General features: G+C 36.5%; 1 protein-coding gene across 8 annotated transcripts in view; it reads right to left on the bottom strand.

Annotated features, from left to right (window-relative positions):
- LOC103479750 (netrin-G1-like) overlaps positions 1 to 17,199 on the bottom strand; it is an 87,383-nt gene that overhangs the window by 19,589 nt on the left and 50,595 nt on the right. The gene's annotated exons all lie outside the window — the stretch shown is intronic.

Consider the following 17,199-nt stretch of genomic DNA (forward strand, 5'->3'; position numbering starts at 1 on the left):
CAAAGTGCTTCCGAGGGAAGACTCTTCCCGTTTAAGACCGGTCAGCCTTTTTTTCTCTTTTGCCAGCAGTGAACATGAGACAGAATAATGACAGCAGCAGACCGAAATATAGCTTTCTAATTGACTTCCTGGCCTTACTGTTAGATCCATCTTTATTAATGGAGGACAGGGAACGGAGCTGTACGCATGATTCATGGTTTGGTCTAGATAACAGCAAAACGAAGGAACTCCAAAAAAGGCTACGTCTCTTTTCAATTGTTTTGAGCAGAAAATTAGCCCCGCAAAAACAGACTCCTCAGTGAGGAAGTGAGGTAGCAGGCTACAGGTTGGTATCACTTTAAAATTTTAATAATTTCGGAAACATTCTCTAGAATGAGCTACCTAATGCTCTATGTCTAAACTAGACATGGCAAGTGATATTAGGATATTTTAGGGTCTTAGACAGGTTTCAAAGCTGCTGAAATTGTTGTATGTAATTTATTGTATGGAATGTAAATCAGTGACACTTAAGAAAAAGTGTGTTATATATTTTTAAATCTGTAAGCCTCTTTTGGTTATTGGCACTATGGTACAACACATTAATTCACTAAAGGCCCAAGCAAAATACTTTTTTTTTAACAACAAAAAAATCCTACTTTCCAATTTCTATTTTCATTTTCAAAAACTATTGCTCCACTGCAGTCTCAGAGGTGCTTCAGGGAGTTGATATCTTTTCATCCGTTCAATAGGCTTTTCTCTTGTATGATCCGCTGAACAATACTTCCTTTGTTCTCTAGAATCTTCTCATTTACAAATGCGTCTGTGTGTGCAATGCCAGCTGCAAAGCAGCAAAGAAAACACTCCAAAGGGTCATGTCCACTGTCCAAAAGACCATTGCATTCCCTGTTTCATCTCTGGATTATCTTTACTATTTCTATCAACTAAAAAAAGGGAAATGACTCAAGCCGACCTCAGAGGTTTATCCCACCTTGGATGATACATTTCAGCAACTTCCCATCGGTGCAGAAATAGAAAGTAGATGCTAAAGGGCGAAGGTGTGAAACTTTTTACGATGAGATTTTCAATGACACATTTAGATCATCTGAAATGGAAAACAGAGTATGTTTACTTTTAATAGAAATTATTTTCTGCTTTCGTTTAATGTTATAGTGAGTAGAGTCGTATGCATCCAGTGAATTTTACTTCAAAAATAAACTTGGCCACACCCATTCAGTAACCTTTGCTACAAACAGCAAGGGCTTTCAAGGAAAGTTATCACTGGTGTTGACTAAAGAAATGGAAAACATTCGATCCACGTTTTATGAAAAAAAACAAACATACAAAAAAAAAAAACAGTTTTTATTAAGACCCACAGTCCACAGGTTTGGACATACTAGAATTACTAGAATAACCTTTTGTAATTCTAGAGCTTTCAACTCTGCCAGATGTGGACATCTAGAGATCGAAAGGTTTGCCAAAATGTCTTTACAAAACATCTTAGCTTAATGAGAAAGGATAGAAAACCGATGGTCAGTTTAGTAGAACTGCCAGTTTGACCAAAGATTCTGAATTGAATTTTGACCGGCCAAATTGATTAAATTATATGGTTTTTATTTCCCTACAACCTAAACCCTGACCTGTTTGGTCTGCTTCCTGTTCTTTGTGGTTTTTTGTTCACTGGTGTTCTTGAAATTAAATGTAGAAGTATTAGAGTAAAAGGGTCTTAATATACAGATAAAATGGACGTTTACGTTTGAACATGAGAGGAGTGATCAAATTCATTTTATCATACTTGGTAATAAAAAAAATAATAATAATATGTTTTAGAAGAACAGCATTAAAGTCATGAATAACATACATCAAGAGCCATAATGAATAAGATTCATAAGCAGCATGGATTCTTACCCTAACAAAATACTCTTGTTACCCCACGTTCCCCATTGTCCTTAACTTTTTAATCAATTAAAGTCCCCGCTCCATAAAATTAATGACTGGGTGTAGCTCCTCTGCCATGCAGACAGCAGCGGCTCCCCGAAGTCAAGAGCGATGAGATTTGACCTTCCACTTAATTAAAAACCAGCGAAATCTGGCTCATCAGGCCCAACCGGCGCGGCGAGCGGGCTGATAGAGGAGAGGATGTGGACTCAGGGGAGCTCTGGAATGCAATGCTTTTGCCGCCGGCATTGTCATATTGAAATCGGAGAACTTTTTTTTGTGTGGCTGGTGATATTGGTCACAAGAAGGGAGACGTCCCTCGCCTCTTCCTTTGCTATCAATGCCATTTGCTATTCAAAAAAAGTTTATCTTCTATTTTTTTTTTTTTTACGGCTTGTAAAAAAAGATGTAATCCCTCTGTTGGGATTTTAAGTGACAAAACAACACAAAGTCACAAAGTAGTTTATTTAAGTAGTGGGAGGATAATAATATGTCGTTTTTAAATATTTTCAGAAAAATATCAAATCTAGTGCAACTAATTTACCTGCTGATGCTGCCTCATGGATAAAAAGTCCCTTGTGCAAATTAAACTGCGGGGCTGAGCTAAGTGATAACTCTTGTGGAGTGATAGCAATCCACAGCGTGATTGGGACAACATAGTTGTGCACTTTACAAAGGAATATGAGCAACCAGAAAGATACTTCTGTTATTGTAAATTTGTTCTTAATAAGTCCCCTGGTTAAATAATTGTTATATAAATAAATAAATAAAAACAAAGAAAGTCACGATAAAAAAGAAAGTCACGAGACGTCTCGTTTACAGTTTGGTACAAGCCACTCTGGGATGCTGTGGACATACGGAGAAAGATGCTGCTGTCAAGATGTACAGTTTTGGCCTAAATACAAAAGTGTTTGGTAGTGTGTATTACCACTGCACATCATCCGAACACAATACCCCAAAGCTGAAACATTCCCCTTTTCATGCTCTGTCCGGGGCATCCGGGGGGATTTCTTTGACTGATGAAAATCCAGGTTTCCATCGTTTTTTCGGGGGGACCAATAGGCATACTTAAATGGACTGGCACAAAGCTCGGAATACGACAGCCTTTCTTTCATTTAGCATCCACCAGGAGCGGCTGCCAGGTGGTTGGTTTGGAGTGAACGGCGGCAAAGTGCGTGGCAGAGCAGGTAGAATGAGGACCCAAAAGAAAAACAGTTCCTTTCTATTTCAATTTTAAAAACTCCTTGGAGTAAACAGGAGATGCTTAACCAAGTAATCATATTGTTTAATCCTATTAGGAAAAATTAAGACGCAATGCAACTTGTTTTTCTTATACTAACAGGTATCCTGCAAGTTTTTGTGCTACAAATTCAAAACTGGACAAATTCATTTAGACAACTGAGGTGACATTTGTGTCAAGTTTGTGAAAATATTTTGAAGAAGACAGCAGAGGTGTCCTTCGTCTTCTGCCACCTACCAGCTGGCTGTTAGCTACTTAGCAGTGTGTTAAATGGCTCCCAGTGTCAAACACAATGTTTCGTCCTTGTGATAATTCATAAACTCCCTGATTTAAGACGCTACAAAAAAAATAGACCAAAGAACTAGCAGCTCAAGAAAACTTTCTTTGTGCTAACCTCCAGGTCACACGTACACTGAGCTCCCCGGAAAACACAGATGGGTATTATTTTAAAAATATGTTTTCTTAAATTATATTGGACACCAATGCCGCTAATTTATTACAAATGAAACATTTAGGAATTACTGAATAAACCCTTTCTTGACACAATAGTGCTTATAAATTTAGCCTAAGGTCATCACTTAAGAGTCAAACAACATTACAAGTAGATCATTTAAGACCAACGTATTTTTTTTAAATCACTAGATAATTCAAAATGTCACAATCCAGTTGAACATCCTTGGTGCTGATTGGCTGTGGTTCCTAATTCCATCAAACACTGGGGGCCCACTGTGTATTTAAACACAGTTTGGATTTTCTAAACCTTTAATCTATCTGATCAAATCCCCCCAAAAGAATGCTTGCTTCAATAGTAAGGGGTAGCAGAGGGTGACATTTATATAAGAACGCCCACTGTCCAGTTAAGTCCGAAAAACAAGCATCGAAAGATCTTTGTAATAATTTAGTTAATATTTGTGAATAGCAATTACAAAACAGCTCTAAAGTGTCAAAGTGCAACAATTCACAGTTTTTATTTGACCATTTAAACTTTCTATCTTCACATTTCAATTAAGTTGACATAGGAAATGTTGCATTTTATTTACGTACAGACATACTGAATTTAACTTGGTTTCTCTATTTTCCTCAGAAATGTTTTTTATGTAAATTCATTCTTCTTTTCATGACAGTGGAAAGATTTATTTACCTAACCCTTCCTCAGAGATGAATCACACATGATGACAGAGTGCCTTTTTTGTTTTGTTTTGGTTTTTTTTACAAAATATTTATGGATAAAGACAAATAGGGAAGAGTAGCAGTTATATAAAACAATTATATTAACTTAAATGTGCTGTCTCAAACTTTTTGTCTCAAGGTTACAATATTTATGGAGACAATTGCTTTTTAAAAAAAAAAAAAAACTAATATGCCCATTTTGACATTGACAGTATTTTTTTTCTTCTTTAGAGATTCAACCCATGGCCGCCTCTCTGACTGATAAGAATGAGTGAAACAGCTTCCCTCAGGTCCGTATCTCACCTGCTCCCTCGAACAAGTCACCCATGGTCAGAGCTTGTAATGTGCCTCCATGCTGAATAAATACATACTGAGTTTTCCTGAAACTTTTCTCAACCAGACACTTCGCAGAGGCTCAGATATGCTAAGCAGTGATTGCTTTGAAAGATATGAAGAGATCAAGGCTGGTGAGCACAACTTTAACCTTGCTGCAAGTTTTAGAGTGTCAGTGCGTTACTTTGGGCAAACAAGAGTAACTTGGCAGCTCCTTGGGTAACGGAGCGATGCTTTTGTCTCAAAAAGAAAGCAAAAGCACTGTAGCACAAATCAGTTTCAGAATTACAAGGTGCTCTTGAACATCTACTGAAAGTTTAAGCTGGCTTGCTTCTGCATTTTTCCCCCCCATTAGCAACATCAGTATAATTTTGAGTCAAAATCTCAGAGAACATTTCTCTGTTTATCAAGAGTTTATCTTTAGTATACATCGTTGTTTAAATGTTTTGATGATATAATTAAGTGCTCTGAAAACATACTTAAATCTTTACAATATGTTTTTTTTCTCTATTTTAATTCACATGATGCAGCTCATCAAAAAAAGACAAAAACCTACCAAAACAAAACAAAACCACAAAAAACAACAGCAAACCCTTATTTGTTGAATCATGAATTAATGCAATCCACCATATTTAACCACACTGGTACTGACTAACCAGTTAAGGAATCAACTCAATAGTATCTGTCAGACAACATGAAGTAGGCTAAAAAATGTCTAAAGTCACCACACACTGCCCTGATCTGAAGAAATTCAGGACAAAAGCAATCTAAAAAGGGATAGATGACATGTTCATCTATCCCATCATTTCTATGGCTTCATGACTCCAGCAAAATGCACTGTCATTGTCCAATGAAATATATATATATATATATATATATATATATATATATATATATATATATATATATATATATATATATATATATATATATACAAATCATTTTTTCATTAAGAACATATATTACTGTACATGACTCTCTACGCTTATATAAAACCATATCAGGGATAAAATGGCTTCCTCTTACAAAAACAAACAGTTTCAAACACGGATAACTTAAATGGTTCGTTGAATGGAACAAATCCTGTGTTCAGGTTAAGACTGTGTTCGATACGACTCCCATCACTAGCATCAGACACAAAGCCCCACCGTGGAAACCACGACTCACAGGTGATGGAATGTTAATGATGACCAACAGTTTTTCTCATCACATCAACAGAGACTAAAGAACTTGGTTTAGATTTGTTTAATAATTAGAATCACTTAGACAAGAGCAAACTGTGGGCAATGTTGCAATTTTACCCCATTTTTTTAATATAGATTGCACAGTAACATTTCTAAATTTTACTGATGGTGATGACTTGATGGTGACTCACCAACAAACCTTTAGTTTCGCTTCATTTTCTTTGAGAATTAAACAGAGAATTTGCATATCTTTGAATCTTTTGAAAAGCGTGTCTCCCAAACGTCCCCCTTTCTGTTCCGGTCCCGCTTGCTTTATTCTGGACCCAAGGAGGACCATCAGCATCCCAACATCAACAGAGACGATTTCTGATTCTCGCTGCCAAACCACTCCAAAGTTTGCTGGTTAAAAATTTATATTATTTGAATTTGCTGTATGGTTACAAAAATTACATTTTTAAAGTTTAATCAGTAGACATGATTTACCTAATTTACCTTTATCTCTCTTTACTCTAGTACCCCAAATACATTCCAAATATCTCAAAAAGACTGTGTGAATTTGATCTCTGTATAAATACCACATCCCTATGAAAACATTAGAGGTTTATTAATCAAACATCCTGAAATACAGCAGGCACATCAGGGATTGAACTCTGGAGAGGTTCTAGTAGTCAGGTTACTAAACAATATCCCACGGACCATTAAGATTTATTAGAGAAGTGTTCAATCCATCAGCCAATTATATGAAGAGCATTACATCAGCCAAACCTTCCAAGAGATGACCAAATGGCCCATGGTAACTCGAGAGGAGCTGTAGAGATTAACCGCTCAGGTGGAAGAACCGTTAACTGAACGTGCCACAATCCTAGCCTCAGGAAAGTTGGCAAGAAGAAACCAGAAAGAAAGAAGTTCTTCCATCTGGTGTCCTATAGGAAACTACAAACATGTCATATTACGCTAAAAAAAACTCCTAAAATATCATGTCCAAGGTAAAATATGGTGGTGCAGCAGAAGGCTGAATAAACAAGCATCTCACATTAAAATAAAATCTTTGTGTTTGTTTCCTTCCAGTTCACAGTTACGCTCTCCTTTGTATTAGTCTACGTAAACCACAGTTTGTTTTTGTCGGTTTTGGCGCCTGTTTGATACTTTCCATCATCAAAGGTATATATTAAGAAAAGAAATAAAACCCAACTTTCACAAAAAGGCTTGACAACTCCTCTTTACATTGCCTACTTTAACACTGCGGATGGTGTTCAGACGAGAAGCGAGAGTCACCTCATTACAGCAAGGTCTGTTACCGTGAAATTGAAGAGTCCGATTAGGTTTGTTTTTGTCGCTCCGTGTTGTGGCCAATTTTATCATCCTTGGTGGTGTAACGCAGTATCAGACAAATTGTTTGAGTCCCCATCGACATATCAAGCAGCCCCGCCAGAGCTCGCCAAATTATTGCAGAAATATTAGGAATGGATCACAAGTTAATTCCCCCTGCTCCAATTTTCTACCGCAGCAAAATGAAACCCAAATTTGCATAGCTCCGGGCCCTGCCCTCGAAAGACTATGATTTGTTTCAATGACAGGAGCTATTATTGAGTAGTGCCTTGATGTAGTCGTACAGTATTCCAATGTCTAAGACCCTAATCCCTCCCCAGCGATCGCAGTGGAGGGTTGTATTATTTGTGAGGTGATGTAGACAGCTGAGAAGAGAAGGGAGCCCTGGAGAAATCAGCAAGAAAAAGAAATAGTGTGTTAAGATGAAACTCTGAGGTTTTCTGAATGCGGCCCCTCCTACTACAGATTCTTCAGCAGCAAGATTGAAAATATGAGCCGGGTGGAAAGTATTTCAATTTTGGAGCATGATGGGAATAAGTTTGTCACTTCATTAGAGAGTAAACACCCTCATCAACTCATGGAAGGACATACAGCACTAACCGTTAACAAGCCCCAACAAGCTTGTCTGCTTCACTTCGAGAAAACCTTGATCACAGAGCAACTGCAGCCAACGAGCAACTTGATGATTTTACAATCCATGGCTGCTTCCTCTTCAGAGACAGCTTATGTTGATGTACTTTCTCTGGCACCCATATATTATTTACAAAGACAGCCCGTCCCTTAATGAGCACTAATTAAACACTGGAGACTGGGAGATGACTGGCAGAAAACATCACAGCATGTGACAGACATCTGGTGGAAGACAAGTGATCAGATGACGGAGGAGCTGCAGAGAAAACCTACGGTGGAAAGCAAAGCAACACTGGAGTCATGTGAACCTGCACTTGAACCTGACTTTGAAACTCTGTCAATCAAGCTGGCTACAGCTGTCATGGTTCAGAGGGCATGAGCTTAGAGGATTGCGTGTGTGCGTGCTGCATGTGAGAACCTGAATACGAGCCAAAAAGTGGTGTGTGTGTGTGTGTGTACAGTTTGTGTTTTCCTTCTGCAGCGATATAAAGGGCAAGTCTGACAGAGGAAAGAAGAGTGAAACCTGTGCTACGTCTCATATTCGTTATTTCAGATTTAAGTCTGAGCTCACTTTGTTTTAAAGGTTTTTGTCATCAGATTTCGATCACGCAGCTAATAAATTAATAAACACTAACGTCACAAAACTGTATCGAACCTGGACGTTTAAATATCTGGTTTTACATTTTGTTTTGTTCTAAAATATTAAAACTAATTTTTTAGTGATAGTGAACATACTATTCGCCTAAACAATTTAAACCCACCTAAAACCTGCTCTCTGCACAGTTTGCATATAATTTCCTATGAAAGAAATCCTCTTCTTCTGCAAAGTGGTGAGCTGGCTGAAAGCAGGCTAAAGCTTTTTCCCAATGCTTTAAAAAAAACTCATTTGGCTATTTAATATATAAATATTTCTGCAACAAAAAAACAAAAAATTATGGGTATTCATAATGTGGCAAAGAAAGGAGCAACTCCTATTTATTCCATGAAGCTGACGAGATTTTTAAGGAGGTGACGAGCTGAGCTGCATATTTTAAGTAACTACCTAGCTGAGTCAGTAGACCAGCTAATTAATATTTAACTAATAGGTTGTAATAGCGCATTTAATGGTGTTATGACAATATGACAAAAAATTTACCTGATCAGCTATTTTAGCAACCATACATATATTTTCTTTTTCTGTCAAATCATACATTTTTGTCTCAAACATTTGTGTCTATTTTGTGATCACCTGGTGTTTCTGCTCAAGAGTTTAAACCATGGGAGCCATCCCATACATTCTTGGCCATGGTTAAGAAATCTAATTTATTTTTTCCTACAGTGTTTGAGCCAAATGGAGGAGTGAGAATCCAAACACTAAATCTAAGACATAGCTCATATTTTGCAAAATAAGCTGCCATAACACTCCATATATGAAGTTCTGAAAAAAAAGATGCATAACATATAAGAAATGACTTTCATCAGAAGCAATCCAATGAAAAAAAAAACAGAAGAATATTGGCATATTTTCCAAGTCAAATCCAAGTTTTACCAAGCATTTAAATGTGTTTTCTTAGCTTGCCCACCGATTTTCTGGTAAAAAAAAACAACAAAAAACAACAAAAAACACATTATTTAATATACTTATTCCTATAAGTATTTTTTTAATAAAGCAAAGAGTCCATTTTGTAATCAAATTCTGAATACACATTGAATATTTATAAGAAATCAAAAGTAGAAACCTTTTGCAATCCAAATGATCAATTATTTAAAAATACCACCAGTAAGATACTAAAAATAAATGTTGAAAAATACTTTCTCATCTACATTTTCATTTTTAAGGATACAAACTGAACTGAATCATTTTGTATTTTTCTAGAAAATCTTACTCTGTTGTTTATAATTTTTGTCATCCAGAAAGGAAATCATTTTTTGCTTGGCTCAGACTGAGTGACCTACTCTGTCCTTCCAGACCGCGAGAAGACATTCATGTGAAGGCCATGTGAACAACTCAGACACACTGAGTGGCTGGATGTTATAGAGACACATCATTGTTTCAAAAACCGTATAATCCAACTTTTTGCATTACTTTGCAAAGCAAGGTTAAACCCCAATTCTTCTCAAAGTGTCAAAGGCTTTGGTGTGGGAATGAAACTCGGCTAAGAATGAACAAAATTTCCATCACGGTTCTAAACAACATCCTTTACAAAAACTCAGGAGGAATATTGATTGCTGTCCTCTTGCTGCATTCTGTCTTGCATTATAAACTAACAAGCTTGAGAGGAAGAATAAGGAAGACCTGTAAAGACAGGATGGAGGGAAACGCATCCAGGTTGAAGGTTATATAAATGTCAGAAGTTAAAACAGGGGAAAGAAACGCTGGAGGACATTATACAGGAGATGTGAAGACTGTCCTTATAGTTTTCTGAAATCCCAGAGTGGATCCTGTGAATATGTAAATATCCTCAGCATCGAGGTGTTAAGGACATCGTGTAAATTCTCTGGAGAAGCTATGAAGAAATTGAGGTTTTCTTTAAAGTGCAACATTGAGCTGAAATCTGTAATGTAGTCCTATTAGGATATTGGGGAAGCCGTCGCAGTGGGAAATGCAAATTTTGTGGCCTGAGGCAAACTTTGGAAGCACAAAAACACAAGTAAAATGTTTCAAACTCTATCTTAAACCATTTTTTAAAAAATATTTAAAGTTTGCCATGTATTCCAAAGAGGGAAATTCCAGATGGAATAATGTTTTTGGTCTTTAGGTTTAACTCCTCTTAAACATCTGATTGTAACAAGTCAGCAGGGAATAAAAAAAAAAAACAGCCTTAAATATATTCAAGCCTGGAGTTATGTTGACATTAGATACTCAGTCGTTTTTATAGTATAAAAAACTGCATTTATATATTTAGTTTTTCTAGTACTTTCTATTGCAGCTTTGAAGAAAGATGGTAAAAAGTGCAAGATTGGTTACAAAAAATAATAAAGTAACATAATGACCTTTACTATTGCAATTTATTAGACATAACACAGTAACAATTTAAAACATTTTAAAATGTATATTTAGTTTTAATGATAAATAAATGGCCATATAATAAAACTTTCTAACTTCCTAACTTTACAGCTCTGTTGCATGATTGCTACTTCTAAATTTGGTAAGATTTAGGTGTTATAATGTTGGTCGTATTAGATAATATCACCTAGCAGTAAAAACAGTTGCTCAGTGACTTTATATCTCTTATTCATGGTTATCACAAGGAGAGCACCATACATATTTCCACTTAAGGTTTAAGCATCCTAATGTTATGTAAACCATATAAAACAAAATTGGAAAATACTTTGTCCTTCCAAAAGTTTAATGTTGCCAATTCATGTTCATGTTTAAGGAGCTTGGTACCTAATAACCAATTGCTTAACTTCTCCTTCAGATAAATTAACCTTTCTGTTAAACTTCTAAATTAGTTCTTAATCAAGACAATGGTTTTGACACAAAATGTACAATTGTATATGCATTTAATCATATTTAACACATATAATTAATTAGTATTAAGTGCCAATAATCAGTACAAATTTACATACTGAACATATGCTTAAAAATGTGCATTTAATTATGTTTTATACCTTATTGCAAAAGCAATATATATGTGAATTGCATTTATAATGTTACTCTCCTTTTTGCGTTAGTTATAATAATCATATTAAGAGTATTTCTAAATGCTCTTTACATTTGCTCCTTTGATGTATTTTTACACAACACCTACATACCACCTAAAAGACAAAATATGAGGAGACAAAAAAAGGACAGACAGATTTGTAAAGGAAAAAAAAAGGAGAAAAATGACATTGGGGTGGAGCGAGATAAATAGCACATTAGCACTTATAGATTAACTGCCTCTTATTCCCAGGCCCTGCTGCAGCCCTGCAGATGTGCAGCACTGACCGCACCACTACCCGGCAGCGGTCATGTCTTAATTAACAAGCCGACATCTGATCAATAATTGAGGAACAATGAAGGGGGGATGTGAGCGCCGTGACAGACTGCATGGTTCAAGGTTTTTGGTTTTCTGTTGATGTGAAATAACACCAGAAATCAATAGCGCAGAGAAGCCCCAACACACACCGGCTTCCTACACGACATCAAAAAAACAACGACAAAAAAAAGGATTATCCCAACTCTATTCTTTTGCTCTCTTTTTGTCATAAAATATACATTTGAAAATATATGAAACATTTGCAGCCAAATTGTACAGGGTGATTTGTGAGAGCATGGGAAATTATAGATCCGAGTGCCGTTTTCTAAACAGAGGGAGATATTTTCTCATGTTGCTTTACTGTATAATTGGAGATTATTTTAAAATTCTGAACTGCTTCAGCAGCTCTGTGGCTAATTTCTTATGTTTGTGCAGCCAATACCGATTTCAGCCAATTTTAGCCAGTCTCCAACTATACAATGAAAAACCCACTGAAAAATAAATGTCCAGCTTTCTTACACCGCAGTTGTCATTAAATATTTGTATTAAAAGCCCATTTTAAATCAAAGACAAAATGGTTATGTAGTTCACACATTTGACAATTTATTATTATTATATTAATGATTCAAAAAGGCTAACATTATTAAAACAGCTGTCTATGTGTGAATTTTCTTGGTAATATGACCCCTAAAATAATAAGCATTTACACAAAGGGATAACATCAAAATACATTGTTTTATAGCAGTCAGAAGTTGAAAGCTTGTAAGGTTGAGAGAACAACTTTGCACCGAGTCCTTCAGCCTGTTTGAAAGTCTTTCTGTCTTTTTCTGGCTTCCTTAATGAACTGCAGACATTGCTCATATCATGCTGTATCAAATTGATTTTTTGTAAATCACTTCTAACATTTTGATCCCTGCTCTGACCGTCATGATCCACCAGTTGTGATTTTGTTCTCTCTTGTGTTTGTAGTTACGTGTTTTAGTCTTGTTAGCGTTTCTCCATATTAGTTTATTCTGTTCCCTGCATTTCGGTTTAGTTTCTTGTGTTAGTGTTAGTTCTTAGCTTCTGGCAGATCACGTGTGTTTGATACATTTTCTCCTGTGCCCATTATTCAGCCTTCCCTCAGTCCCTGCTTAGATTCTCCCCCAGATGCTCTTCATTATGTTGATTGTATTTACCTGGTTTGCAGGCCACAAACGCTTCTCTGCAGCATTTAAGTGCTGGTCTTGAGTTTTCTTTCTATCATGACACTAAAAAGTCATGACGTAGTGCTTGGATATCATGTGTTAACCGTTTTAAAAAGAAAAACGGCATCTTTGAGTTTTACCTGAGCTATCAGTCAGGGGCTGAACGAGTTGCAAATCAGCTAATTCCAGTCACTGGCTGTTTTCTAAATGCATCTTTTACCTCAACATTAAAAAGTTTGTATTGAACAGCACCATAAAAAAAATCAAATTGTTGAACATTGCTATAATATCAACTCATAATTAAGCCAAATTTTCTTCATAACAGGGACCGCATCAAATGACATATTAAACACACTGATTGCATGAGCGTGACTGCAATTCATACATTGTAGCAACTTGTCTGAACAAGATAAGCAGTTTGTGATGGTGACAAAACCTTATCTTAATAATTTGACATTTTTTTGTCTTATATCAATCATTAAGGGTAACTTCTTCGGGTGTTTACGTGATATGAAATGACACAAGTAAAGAATAATATAGTCTGAGCAGCTTGTAGAAAAGCTGTTTTTCACTCAATCTAAGGGACAAATGTGTATTTTTTTTAACTCGTTCTTCTAAATACCCTCTGTTCTTAAAGCCTGGAAGGCCTGAAAGCTAACAGACCTTATTGAATTCATAAGACCTGTACCGGGATCAAACGCCATTTTGATTGAAAGGTGAAAATGAGTCTAGATTTCAGGTTAATATGACAAAACTTTTAAAAACACAGTGGCAGCTTCACAAATGTGTCACCTCTGCTACAATAAATCTAAAAATATTGAAGAAATACAGAACCGTATTACTAAGCGCTTTAGACTATGGTTACATACCCCAGAGCTCTACACTCATTAAAAGAAGACAATACAGATGAAAAGGGCAATTTCATTTGGTTAGTTGCTTTGTGCAATTTTTGAATAGAGGCTTTTAAAAAAAAAAAGAATTACAATATACATAGGTAATTTGAAGTATGTCATTGTTAGGCAGAAACACGAAATCTAATTTAATCTTAAAACCACCTAGTTTTACTTTTGTGTCTTTCAGATAGTGGAAAATGACAAGAGGGAACAGCTGCACTGCATGGCTCTGAACGTGTTAACCAAAGCTCCATGTTGATAGAAAAGCATGTGACTGCTCGGATAAAGCTGTGAGGATGCAGTGTTACTTTATAAACCTTGTCGACACAGTTTTTAATTATCCATCTAACAGAGAGTCATTTGCTTTGCCTTAAAACCAAAGGCCCGCATGATGCCCTTTTCTGCACAGTTGCCTGGCAGCCAGGAGGTTTATCCCCTTCTGTGTGGAGTTTGGATGTGAGTATCTGTGGGGTCTCTCTCATCGTCTAAAAACATGCATGTTGTTTTGTAACCTAACCTTGCCTTAAACTCCAATAACTATATCCATGACATGTTGGCTGTGTTTTAGTCTCCATGATGCTATTCATTCACTAAAGTTCTCTAACAAATCTTAGAGACCTTTTAGAACAAAGAGTAGTGACCTGAATGAAATGAATGACAGACTTAGTTTCTAATTGTAAAAAACAAAAAAATTAAGGTGTTATTTTTTTTTTTTCCCCCATAATTTTACTACTAGAAATAGAAATCTGAAATTCCAAGCCATGGAGTTTACTTTGATACCCTTGAATAAAATCCATTGCAACCAAATGTCTTCAGGAAGTCTCTAAAACAAATAGGATCCAACTGTTTGTAATTTAATCTCAGCATATCTCAGTTTAAATCCAACTGTTCTCTGAATGCCTCACAGGATTGTTAAAGAACAAACAAAATGAAGACCCGGGACCAAAGCAGACAGTTCAGGGATAAAGTTGTGGAAAAGTTTAAAGTATATTTAGGCTATAAAACAAACGGCACAGGGAGCTTTAATCATCTCACAGAACATTACTTCATCATCTGAAAATTTGACAGTTGTGTCAAATTCTTGACACAACTGTGTCAAGAATTTGACACAGTTGTAGAACTACCAAAATTTGGCTATTCAGCGTCAGAGGAGGCACAGAAAAGGAACTTGATTGAGGACTGATGACATTGTGGCTGTTTTTTTGCCAGAAACCACGGAGAGAGTGCACACCAGATGTGTAGAAGAGGCTGCTCTTGTCGGCCAAAATTCATGCACCATACTACATGTGAAGGGAAAAACAACAACAAAAAAAGTTTAAACAACAATTCCACTAACACAGCAAAGATGGAGCCAGAATGAAATGCCTTTGATCAAAGTTTAATGAGTCAAAATGGCATAAACAAAGTAAATACATACCTATTTATGGACTGAGCTTGAAATGATTTTTAAATAACATTGAGTCTCTAGATGTGTAAAACTGATATGGACATATCCCACAAAAACTGGCAACTCAACAGGCTGTGAAGCAGAGCTCTGCGAAGTACTGACTCAGTGAATACATATGCATGTTGCACTTTTCTTGGTCTGTATTTAGCTTTATCTGTTGTATAATCAACTTTGACCAGCTTCACCTTTCGCTGGTGTAGATAAGAATCCCTGGAGCCTGATGGGTGAATCTTAAAAAAAAAGAAAAGAAAAAAAAACAGCAACAACACACAATTGTGCACTACTTTGTCAAAAAAAAAAAGCTCCAACAAATCTATTGAAGTTTTGTGGTTGGAAAGCTACCAAATCTGATAGTCTAATAGTGTGAGTGTTGCAAAGCTGTTTACCCTGGTGCTTCTCACTTTTGCTTCAAAGTTTATTTTAAAAAAATAAATAAATAAATCTGGTTCCAAAACAACATCCAAACAAACCAGTTATTTATTTTTACAACTGAGATTCTCTAAATCTCCACTGAAAAAAATTCATGGCCTACTTCCAAATTTTCCTTTTGCAGTTACATTGCTTTTTTCAACTTAATGACTTACCCCATCCCAAACAGTCAGAGCCCTAACGCCCGATTGCTAAAAACCGTCTGCAGCAAAACTGAACCTGTAAATATTCAGCTGTGTCTGCAAGGGAAAGTTTATCAGCCTTTGTGGTATATTCTGGGAGTTTTCAGACAGGATGGCCATCCTGTGATAAGCCTTTCACATTCGGTGGTAGCCAGAAGGCTACTGAGGCTGCTGGAAACTCTAATCAGACTCTGCCCACCTGCCTCTATCCTGCTCTTTCAAGTGAGTAACTGATCCACTTCTGGACAGAAATCATATGTTTATTTCCCTTTCTTTCTCATTGCAAACTTCTGCTTGAAAATTGAATTGGATGCCCTGGGGCAGGATGGAAAATTGCGCAAAAATAACTTATTTTCCCTACACTCAACCTTTTGCTACCCTAATGAATGGCAAAATAAGATAACGGTGGGAGATGCTATTCCACGTCAGCTAGCCGTCCTTTCAATTTAGAGTTCATCAATTCATGTTTAAAGTGTAAGTATCAATACTGGAAGATGGTGTGTGACTGCAAGAACATGAATCGCTCACGGAGGAAAAAAAATTACACTGTACTGTTATGCAAAACCTCTCCAGACATTAGATCAAACACATCAAATGCCGCGAGACCTTGTCAGATTGTTTGTTGCACAGCATGGCAGCTCATTTTCACCCCGTGATTTAGTCAGATAAAAATGTATTATTTAAGAGCAGGAACATCATTGATTAAATCATAAATCCCCTCTTTACTGAACAGGGCAAGGGTAAATTTGGAGCCAAGTCTGGCAGCTTTAACATCGTCACATTTCACTGATGTGTCCCGGATAATTAGCATTTAATCAGCTGCAAATATTCCTAATTACAAGATTAATCTCTAACCAATTAGCCAACCTGCTAATGGTTTTACTCTACCATTGAAGTACACTGAATTCCAATTAGGGAGTAACAACCCTAATTTACCTAGAGGCCCATCTGATGGGTCATTACCAACCCAGTTACTTTCTGTATAAACTGAAGGCAGCAAGCAGCACAGATCCCATAGGAGAGCAGCTGTGGAAGCTTTATGGCCAACGTGTGAGGCATTTCCATGCATCACGGGACAATGTTTCTACTTTCTGAAAATAACAGAGTCATACTGATGATTCACTAATGAATATATGACGCTCAGCGACACCGCAAGATCCGGAAACTAACATATGCACTGGATTTGATCTCAGTTTAGTTCACTTACTGGGTGTTAAGTGTGATATTTGTTAATAAAAAGCGTAATGTTGCAAGCAAGAATGGGGTGCTAGTCAGTAATTTAAAATTTAATTTAGTACAAGCACAAAGAGCATTGGC

Source organism: Poecilia reticulata, chromosome 17 (genome assembly GCF_904066995.2).
Source record: "Poecilia reticulata chromosome 17, P_reticulata-male-v2, whole genome shotgun sequence".
Taxonomy (NCBI): Eukaryota; Metazoa; Chordata; class Actinopteri; order Cyprinodontiformes; family Poeciliidae; genus Poecilia; species Poecilia reticulata.